General features: G+C 41.3%; 1 long non-coding RNA gene across 1 annotated transcript; it reads right to left on the bottom strand.

The window, feature by feature from the left end:
- Positions 1–2,647: 2,647 nt before the first annotated feature.
- Positions 2,648–8,425, bottom strand: LOC116511334. Its single transcript, XR_004255735.1, has 3 exons — positions 8,324–8,425; positions 5,098–5,686; positions 2,648–2,918 (listed from the first exon to the last, which is right to left on the bottom strand). It is a non-coding gene; the product is annotated as an uncharacterized LOC116511334 (long non-coding RNA).
- Positions 8,426–10,603: the final 2,178 nt, after the last annotated feature.

Raw genomic sequence — 10,603 nt, 5'->3', positions numbered from 1 at the left:
TTTTTAAAAGAAGGATTAATGCACGTCTCTATATATAAGTACTAGCTGATAACACAGCATTGCCGAGGTATTTAGATTTTGTCTGACAGGGAGGCTTGGGAGGGGCCTTTCTTCTCCCTACTCCTATTCCCATCCTCCCTGCCCTCTCCCTTCCCCCCTCCCATGCACTCCTCTTTCCCGCCCTGTCTACGATCCTGGCACTTTGCCCAAATTCATCAGGCGCTTCCCCATTAGTTCGCTTGGCTTTCCAGAGGAAGTTGCAAAGGAAGGTGACATCACAACAATTGCCCGCTCTAGGGACTCCACACTCGCTCTCGTTACGGGCCAGGCATTCCAGAGTTATCCTGGAACCACACACACACAACACAGGGGTGTCTTTACCCCTTCAGTATTTGTTTTCCAGAGGGTCAGTCATCTGTTGTACCAAGTTTGGTTGAAATTGCTCGCTCTCGTTGTATGTTATGCTGGAACATACATACATACATATATACACACACCATTTTTATATATATAAAGATGATGATTCCGTGGCTTTAAGCCTTCTATTACGCTGAAATTACATGAAACAACGTGCAAACGTTCTTTACCTCAATTCTTCTACTTGTGAAATCTGTTTTAAATAAGCCAGGTGTCTTTCGACTTCTTTTATTTGACTTATCAAGGCACCAAATTCCTCCATCCAAGGGCCGGAGCTCAACAGGTGGCTATTCACCAAATCGTGCAAGATTCCTTCGCTCTCCAGAAGCTGATCCAGAGATTTCCTTCGAATCCTCCGCGTTCTGCAACGCCTTCTGGATTCTTTTGGGAACTTCGGATGAAACCGTGACGACCTGTATCGATGCAAGAGCAGCCGGCTGTTATCCAGACAGTCCTGGACTTATGATGACATTTGTTGCTAAGTGAGACATTTGTTGTGAGTTTTGCTTCGTTTTACAACCTTTCTGGCCACGGTTATCAAGCGAATCACTGCCATTGAGTGAATCGGATGGTCACTGAGCGTATCTGGCTTTCCCCCATTGATTGTTTTGTCCGACGCTGGCTAGGAGGGTTATATAATACAGGTAGTCCTCAACTTACAGTAGTTCGTTTTAATGACCATTCAAAGTTACATCACGGGAAAATGTGACTTATGACCGTTCCTCATAGTTACGACACCTGACAGCATCCCTGTGGTCATGTGATCAAAATTCAGACGCTTGGCAATTGGTTCCAATTTATGACCTTTGCCCTATTCCAGGATCACGCGATCTGCTTTTCTGACCGTATGACCAGCAAAGTCAACGAGGAAGCCGGGTTGCTAACTTATCAACTGCACTGATTCCCTTAAACAACGGGGGGAAGTCGTAAAATGGGCAAAACTCACTTAACCCGATGTCTCACACAACAACAGGAAATTTGGGGCTCAATTGTGGAAGTTGAGGGCTACCTGTAGTGGTCACATGACCTCAAGATAGTGGAACTGTCACATATACATGCCAGTTGCCAGTGGCTGAATTTTGATCCCATGACTGCAACGGTCATACCTGGGAAAACTTGGCCGTTAAGTCACTTTTTTCAGTGCCATTGTAAATTCAGTCCGAAAGAATGGTTGTAAATCAAGGACTACCTGTATATTCAAAATATTATTTGTAACTAGCAGATAATGTCCGGAACAAACGTAATTTTTAATGTTGGATTTTCCCCCTTAGCAGAGGAACCCCCTTGTGGAATACTGTGAAGCCTTAACCATGGCAAGTCCACTGTGCTGTACAGTAGAAGCCAGTACGGCAATACGACACAACAGGCTGTATCTTAACAGAACACACACCCTGAGGAGTGTTAGGGGTGTCTTATCCCACAGTATTGTTTCCAGAGAGTCAGAAGAAGGAGGAGGAGGTGGAAGAAGAAGAAGAAGAGGAAGAAAAGAAGAAGAAGGAGGAGGAGGAGGAGGAAGAGATCCCAAGCCTTGCATAATGGTGTCCGATACTACATGTTAAAGTCCAAATATCTGGAACCTTTCTAAAAAATGTGCTCTTTTCTTAAAGCATTTCAATATACCTTCCTTACCCAAAAGGACAAAAAAAAGGAGCTCACCTGTTCTTCTAATTTCATCTTGTTTTTGACAACTGTTCGATCAGCTCCCCAAGCTTGCTTAATGAGTCGTAATCGTTCCGATCTTCCTTTCTACGAATTCGGACACGTAGAACGGGATGTCACAGGTCTCGGGGTCTTAGGAATCTTTTTTGTTTCCAGTGTTCAGGTTTTCCACTTTCCACGCAATCGGTGGTAGTACTGTTAACGAAAGTGGGTTAATAAGTTCATAGCCCAGGCAATTGTAAACCTTTTTGCAAATGCCAAATAACACTTGTGAAGGTATAGGAAGAGCTCCAAAAAAAGTATTAAACACCCGCAGACAATGCAAACTTGATCAAAGGCAAGAAAAACCAAATGCACTTTTTTTTTCCACGAGTGCATTAGTGGCATTTTCCCAACTATTATGGTTGCGTGCTCGAATCCCTCTTCCATCAGGATACTACTACCAGTAACTATTCTAGTATTCTCTGTAGGAACTCACCTCAGGAACTCATCGGCTTCTGCAGGATATTCTGTTTCTTCTCCCCTTCCTCCTCCTCCTCCTCTCTGCTGGGTTCCGGCTAAGACAGAGAATACATTATCGGTCTGGATTGCAACTTCGCCTTCAAGAACAACCAGAGTAGCTTTTTGCCTTCTCAACCAAAGCCTCCAAATACACTTGATCACCTCCCAGGATTCCAAACAGAACAGCCATGTGATTTGTGGGAGCATGGTGATTCATGCGGTTAGGACACCGGGCTGACGATTGGCAGGTTCGCGTTTGAAACCTGGCTGTTGCTGTGCCATGGATGAGCTCCTGCGAGCCGCTCCAGCTCCTAGTGACTCAGCAGTTCAAAAGCAGGTGACTGCAAGTAGATAAAGGGTACTGCTCTGATAGGTAACTTAACAAGACATGAAAGGCGTTCCTAACTGGGCAATTGACGTGTGTATGTGTGTGTGTGTGTGTGTACATATAGGGAATCAGTATGCTCCCTCCCATATTTGGGCATACCAGGTGCTTTGACATACACTTAATCATTTCCTTGGCTCAGCTGATAAGGGAGGAAGCTTGTGGCTTGAGGTTAATACAGCTGCCTAATATGTAAAAAAGCCCAGGTTCGAATCCCAGTGAGGGTATGGCTAGCTGATGAGACTAAATAGCTTGAAATAGATCTAGTCTCCATTTATTTACCAGCAAAAATGCACACAAAATGGGTTTTCTGTCTGGAAGGCTTCTAGGTTGGAGCTGAAAGGCAAAAGGGAAGCAGTATGCTTCCTCCCGTATTTGGGCAGACCAGATGCTTTGAAATAACACTTAATCATTTCCTTGGCTCAGCTGATAAGGGAGGAGAGCTTGTGGTTGGAGGTTAATATAGCTGCCTAATATGTAAAAGCAGCCCAGGTTCGAATCCCTGATGAGAGCTAAATAGCTTGAAATAGATCTATACTAGTATCCCTTCATTTATCAGCAAAAATCAGTATATATATAATATATATATATATATATATATATATATATATATATATATATATATATATATATATATATATATATATTTGTTTTTTTATTTTTTTTATTTGTGCTGATAAAGTACATAAAATACTGGGCTTACCAGGGGTTGTGACACTAATATATACCTTCTTCCCTGGCTTCAGCTGATAAGGAGGAGACCTGTGGCTTGAGGGCTAAGACGTTTGCCTAAGATGCAATACAGCACAGGTTCGAATCCCAGTAAGGGTATGGCTAGCTGATGAGAGCTAAATAGCTTGAAATAGATCTATACTAGTCTCCCTTTATTTATTTATCAGCACAAATAAAAAAAAACACAAATATAACAAAAGGCAACAGTAAAAATATTGGGTTTCTGTCGTGATGGACTCTTGTGACGAGCCGATTGACAGATGTTGGAAGCAGTTAGCTTCCTCCCTAATTGGGGCTTACCAGGGGTTGTGACACTATATATATATATATATATATGCCTGGCATTTGAGCGGGGAGGCCTGAGTCGGGACAATTTCTCCTCCAGGGTTTTACACATACAATTCTGGCTTCCAGGAGGCCGTCCACCAACAGGATATACATCGCTACCTGGTCAGCCTTTTGCTGATGGTGCTCTGGCGCAGACATGACCCCTACTCGATCTCCATCAGTCAAGTCCTGGAATTCCTCCAAGAGGGTTTGGTTTATATATAAAATTCAACTCTAAGAAGTACCAGCAATACATATGGAATGAATAGAACAGAATAGAATAACAGAGTTGGAAGGATTCAACCTCTAGTCCAATCCCCTGCTCAGGCAGGAAACCCCATACCATTTCAGACAAATTGTTGCGCAATCCCTTCTTAAAAACTTTTAACTTAGTTAACTTAACATGGACTTTTCCAGTTACTTTCCTGTTCTGACCTCCTCCTCCGTCCAGTAATGAATGCCGAGACAAGCTTAACTGGAATGTACTTTAATTAGCAAACACCAAAACCTCGGTGGCTGAAAGCCAAGCAGAACAAACAGATAAGGACCTTGGCAGCAACTCAGACAAACTCAGGCAGCAATAAACACAGATAAGGCTTGGCAACAATCCAGCCTGCCAAGCTCACAGTAATGTCCTCATTCAATCCTGCGTTAACTTCTGCAAAGAGGGCCGTATGCACAAGTAGCTTTTTATAGTCTGGAGAGGAGCCTAATGACCACCAGCTGAGTACAATCACCTCCTGTAATTGCGTAATTGTTCCTGAAGCCTAGTAGCTCTTCGATGATGGCGTGCATCCAGGAACAACTCACTGCTGGCTTCTGGATCACTCTCCCTTGTCTCCTCCCCACCGGCCCAAGGCTCAGGCACTACCTGGTTGGCAACCAGTCTCTTTGCGCCCTGCTCGGAGTCGTAACCCTGTCCAGGGTCCTCCACATCCTCCAGAGCCGACTCATAGGGCCCCTCGCTGTCGGAGTCTGGTGGCAGCTCCTACGGCTCCTGCTGGCCACAACACTTTCCGATAGCTAACAGAGAGAACTAGGAGGTCAAAAAAAAAACCAACCCCAAAAACACCTACCTCAGTAACTGCCAACGATGCAGCACTTTTAATCCCTGATTGTGCCATTTCCAACTCAGCAAACAGTTGTAAGTTTTGGATGAATTTTAAATATGAAAAGGCTTAGTAATGACCGAAGTGTCAAATATCAAGGTCACATAGAACAGACTGTTTTGGATATAATCAGAAGGCTGGTATAAGATATAAAGGGAGCATGGAAGCCAATGTCTTTTTATATATATATCTCTGCTAATTCAGTCTGTTAGGACTGGATAGCTAGCTTCACTCAGTAAAGTTGAGCATGGAATGGATAGGATTAACGGACGCGGAGGTCTATATAACCATCAGAACACGTAATGGCACTTTGGAATTGTCGTCTGGCTCCTGAGGTTGCTTTCCCAATGTTTTAATTTGTGTTGTTGGTTTTGTGCAAAACAGCCACGAAGGACAACTGCCAGCCACATAGCAATTGAAGTCTCTAATCCATATATTCTTGTTTTCTTTTATCCTCTCATGCATTCTCTTTATTTCCTGGGCTTTCCACAAGTCCATAATTCTTCCAAATGTCTTAAAGAGTCATGTTCCTTAATGGGCTGGTCTTTGTTTTCATCTAGGGGGGAAATCATAATTTTTCCATAAATATTAAGACATCAATGTTCTCTCCCAGATGTTATTCAATGTGAAATTGTTCTACTTAGGCAAAAATACGTATGAGAACATAGTACACAGTATGAAAATAACGATATGGATTTCCCCCCCTCTCTGTAATTATATACTGTATATACTATAATTATATACTGTTAGCTGGATACCCATGCTCTGCTATGAAACTATGTGATCAGGCTTGATAAATTGACACAAAGCTTGTTGCAATCGGGCTTGATATAAGGCAACTGGCAGTTGGAACGGAGTTCTTTTCAGGTGGGGAGGGGGAGTAGAATGTCTAACTCCTTAGCATCAATGTGTGTTAATATAATACTGTACAAGAAATACTAATGATCGGATGGTCATTTCGAAAATCCTTTCTTAGCGAGTACCTAGAAGCCAACAGGAACCTACATGCCAAATTTCTAGGATTTACAGTTCTGGAGATTTTGTGATGATTGAGTGGCATTTGGCTTTTATATATATATATATAAAAGCCAAATGCCACTCAATCATCACAAAATCTCCAGAACTGTAAATCCTAGAAATATATATATATATTCTTTATTATATATATATATATATATATATATATATATATATATATATATATATATATATAATATATATATATCACACACACACTTAAAGTCACAACCCCTGGTATGCCCAAGTATGGGAGGAAGGTCACACTTCCACTCTCCCTTTAGTCTCCCTTTATTTATTTATTTATTTATTTATTTATCAGCATAAATATAACTATATATATATATATTATATATATATATATATATATATTATATATATATATATATATACACCTTCCAGGCACTGTTTAACTACATGAATGATAAACAAAAGTTTAATCTGGGATAAAGTAGAAAACTATACCAAGAAGTACAGAGAACACTGAATCTCAACAATAAGAAACCACTGCAATTATGTATTAATGTGCAATATTAAAACCCACAGTTATCCCTAACAAAATATTTAAAATATTTTGGGAAATTTATTAAAAATGCATGATCTAGGCTTCTGCTGGCAGCTGAAGGTTCTAGAAGAGCATTATTTGACTTAGCTTTTTCAAACAGATGATCTGAACGTGGGTGTAACTGAGAGACATATCCGATTGGCAATAACCTCCATGATCTCTGCAATAAACACTTATTGCCACTAAAATTAAAAAGGACCTGTTTTGAAAAAATAAATAAAACACCAGCTCCTCTCTCCGAATGGAAGTTGATTCTATGAGGCCGATTCCGATATATTTGGCTGACTGGCTCCAGTGAACCATATCAGGATGGGTTCTTACAGTTGGTTAGAAATAAGGGTGATTTTATCATCTGTAGAAGGCACCTATGTTTTACTGTATAGTTTTATTATGAATGAAGGTAAGTTTCATTATATTATAGATTTATATAACTAAATTCCTCTAACAGCTTTGTACCATATAGTATCAATCTTATTAAGTCTCAATAATCTTTTTTCCACTATGTATTCAAAATGAACTGTGATATATTATGTATAGTATGTTGTATGTATGCATATCTATCTATCTATCTATCTATCTATCTATCTATCTATCTATCTATCTATCTGCTAGATATATCTATGTGTATGTCTATCTATGTCTGTGCTACTATATATATCTATGTGTACATATATATATGTATATATGTATATCTATCTGTCTGTCTGTGATACTCTGTGTGTGTCTGTCTGTCTATCTTCTATCTATCTATCTATCTATCTATCTATCTATCTATCTATTTCTATCTATCTATCTATCTGCTATTAGATATCTATGTGTATGTCTGTCTATCTATGTCTGTGCTACTATATATATCTATGTGTACATATGTATATTTATATATGTATATCTATCTGTCTGTCTGTGATACTGTGTGTGTTGTGTGTCTGTCTATATATCTTTATCTATCTATCTATCTATCTTGTCTTTTCGAAATACAATTTCGTTGTATTTATTTTGTACGACAAGAGCTATACTATACTAATTGTCTGTCTATATACCCACATTCATACACCAAATATAAGTCTGGGTTATGTATATGTGTATACAGACACACAAACATCAGCATCAGAATTTCATTTTTTCTGGTTTAACATTTTTTAAGAATTTCATTTTTTAATGTGTGCCAGTGTATTCACACAAAGAATGACAACAAAGGTTATCTGATCTTAATAAGGGCGTTCAGAAGATACCCTATTTGCTTTATTTATTTTTAAATTGCCCATATATAATCGCACCCATTTCTCCCTGTCGATCCTGATCCTAAAGGGTTGCCTTTTATTCCTCATTTTTATGAGTTCATCTGGCAGGTCACTGACCCCAATCAATCAATCAACGTCAGTCAATCGATCAGTCAATAAAATAAATAAATAACGGCCAGGCGGGCCTGGCAATCCCCACCAATGATCCCCTTAAAAGCAGAGAGAAGGTTGAGAGCTCTGGAAGCAGACCGCTGGGTGGAGACACCTAGAGGTCCGCAAAACTCGCCTAATGCCCTCTTCCCGGGCAGAAGAGAACGGGAAACGAGGGAAAGGTCGTGAGAATGCACACCCGGGCAAGAGAACCACTCACCTCCTCCGCGTGTCAGCATAAGCCACGCCTCTTCCCTCCGTTGGACGCGTCGGCATTCAACGTCGCTCCGAGGGGGGGGGGAAGGGCCGAGCGACGCCTTTTGACGTCACCAGGCGACCCGGCACAGGCTTTTGGCGAAATTTCTGGCTTCGGGAAGAGAGAGGCCGAGTCGCGCGAGAGGCCCGCCTAGAGCGGCCAGCTTCCGGTTCGGGGCCGGATGTGCTTCTTCGGGAAGCTTCCAGTGGGAGCTGGGTGGGGGTGGTTGGGTTTAAGTGGGGGATGGATGGAGGGTTATAAATAAGGTGACCAGATTTTCAGATTGGTAAAGAGGGACACCATTGACGGGGGGGAGGGGCGCTTGATTAAAAATTTTTTTTTTGTCAAAAGGTCACCCCAGGACACTGAAACCAGCATAAATACGAATCTGTTGCCAAACAAAATTTTGATCACGTGACCATGAGGATGCTGCAACGGTCGCTAAGTGTGAAAAATGGTCATCAGTCACTTTTTCAACGCCATTGTAACTTTGGTCATTAAATGTTTTCCCCCTCCTCGAGACACCTCACTTCTTCCTTCATTCCTCTTGCTTATCTACCTTCACCTTATCTGTCTTCTGCTCTTTCCCTCTTCCTTCCTTTCTCCTTCCATCCTCTCTTTCCTCACTCCCCCTTCCTCCTTTTCTCTTCCTTCCATTCTTTCAGCTTCATTTCTTTGCCTATCTACCTTTTCTGTCTTTCTGCTCTTTCCATTTCTCTCTTCCTCTTCGCTTCTGTTCCTTCCTCCTTCCCTATTTCTTCCTTCCTTCTGCCTATCTATCTTCACCTTCTCTGTCTTCTGCTCTTTCCCTGTCTTCCCCTTTCCTCCCTCCCTTCCTTCTAGTTCCATCTTTTCTTCTTTCCTCTCTCCCTCCCTTTTTCTTTTTTCCTTCCTTCCCCTTCCTCTTGCCTATCAACTTCATCCTCTTTGTCTTTCTGCTCTTTCCCTCTCTTCCCCTTTTCTTCCTACCTCCTTCCCTCTTTTCTCCCTCCCTTCTTCTTTTTCTTCCTTCCTTCTTCCATCTTCCTCCTCCTTCCATTCTTTCTCCTTCCATCCATCTTTTCTCCTTCCATCTTCTCCCCCCTCCCTTCTTCTTTTCCTTCCCCCCTCCTTCCTTCCTCTCCTTTCCTTTCTCGCACACAGGAAGGGGAGGGGGGGCTTTCTAGTCACTTTCACAGCATAATTTCTTTATCTAACTTTTAAAAACAGTGTGCAAATCAAACGAGATTTTCGTAACCTGCGAAGCACCAAGTTATTATCTTCTGTTGTTGTTACAAATTCGCAGCTACTCCATTCTTTCCAATAGGGAACTGCATTTCATCCAATCTTATCTATCTGTCAACTACCATCCATCCAATCTTCTCCTTCCCCCCTCCCTCTGTGTCCATCCATCCATATCTACCTATCATCTACCATCCATCCATCCATCCATCCATCCGTCCATACGTGTGACTGTCCGTCCATCAGTCCATCCATCCATATCTACCCATGCATCCAATCTTATCTATCCACCCAACTCTCAGTTTGGAAGGAAAGTGTGTTCATATGCCCAAATTAACTTGAAAAAATGTTTCTTTCCTTCCTTCCCCAGGGAAACTCCAATTAAATTTCAAGAAAAAGACGTAGTTTTTCCAAGGAACCATACATAGAGATACTGTAGATGCTACATACGCACTTCCAAAGCACCTTTTCGTCTTTAATCCTGAATGCACTAAGAGCACTCATAAGAGATCTGCAATCTCTATGCCATTAACATGAGAGTGGGAATGTTAATCTTTTGCTAAATAACATGCCACACACCTCATCCGTTCACACCTGAGCACAACCGCTCATCCTATCTCAGCGTGCAGAGCTTTGATTCTCGCCGCTGAGGCCATTTTACATCCTCTGTGGCAGTAACACTGCATTCCATCTTCTACAATGACATTGCTGATTTTCTGATCTTATCAATTTTGCTGTTTGTATTTCAATGAGATGTTTTGACAGGTCAGGAAGTGAGAAAGTGATGAATTTTTTAAAACGGACTATATACAAGTCTTTGGATATACATCCTGTGTGTTAGCCCCTGGAAGCGATGTTCTACTTGGGACAGGTGATAATTTTCCATATACAAGTCTCCTTAAAAGCTGCTCACATCCTAAGATTTTCCCATCTATTGATTAGAGAATACGTCTGGCAAAAGGAAATCTATCTGGTTCATTTTTTAAAACAGCAGATTTTGCTCCCTAGTCAAGATATTTGATG

Source organism: Thamnophis elegans, chromosome 7, assembly GCF_009769535.1.
Source record: "Thamnophis elegans isolate rThaEle1 chromosome 7, rThaEle1.pri, whole genome shotgun sequence".
Lineage (NCBI taxonomy): Eukaryota > Metazoa > Chordata > Lepidosauria > Squamata > Colubridae > Thamnophis > Thamnophis elegans.
Note: the sequence above shows the minus strand (reverse complement) of the source record. Positions and strands in the feature narration are given on the sequence as shown.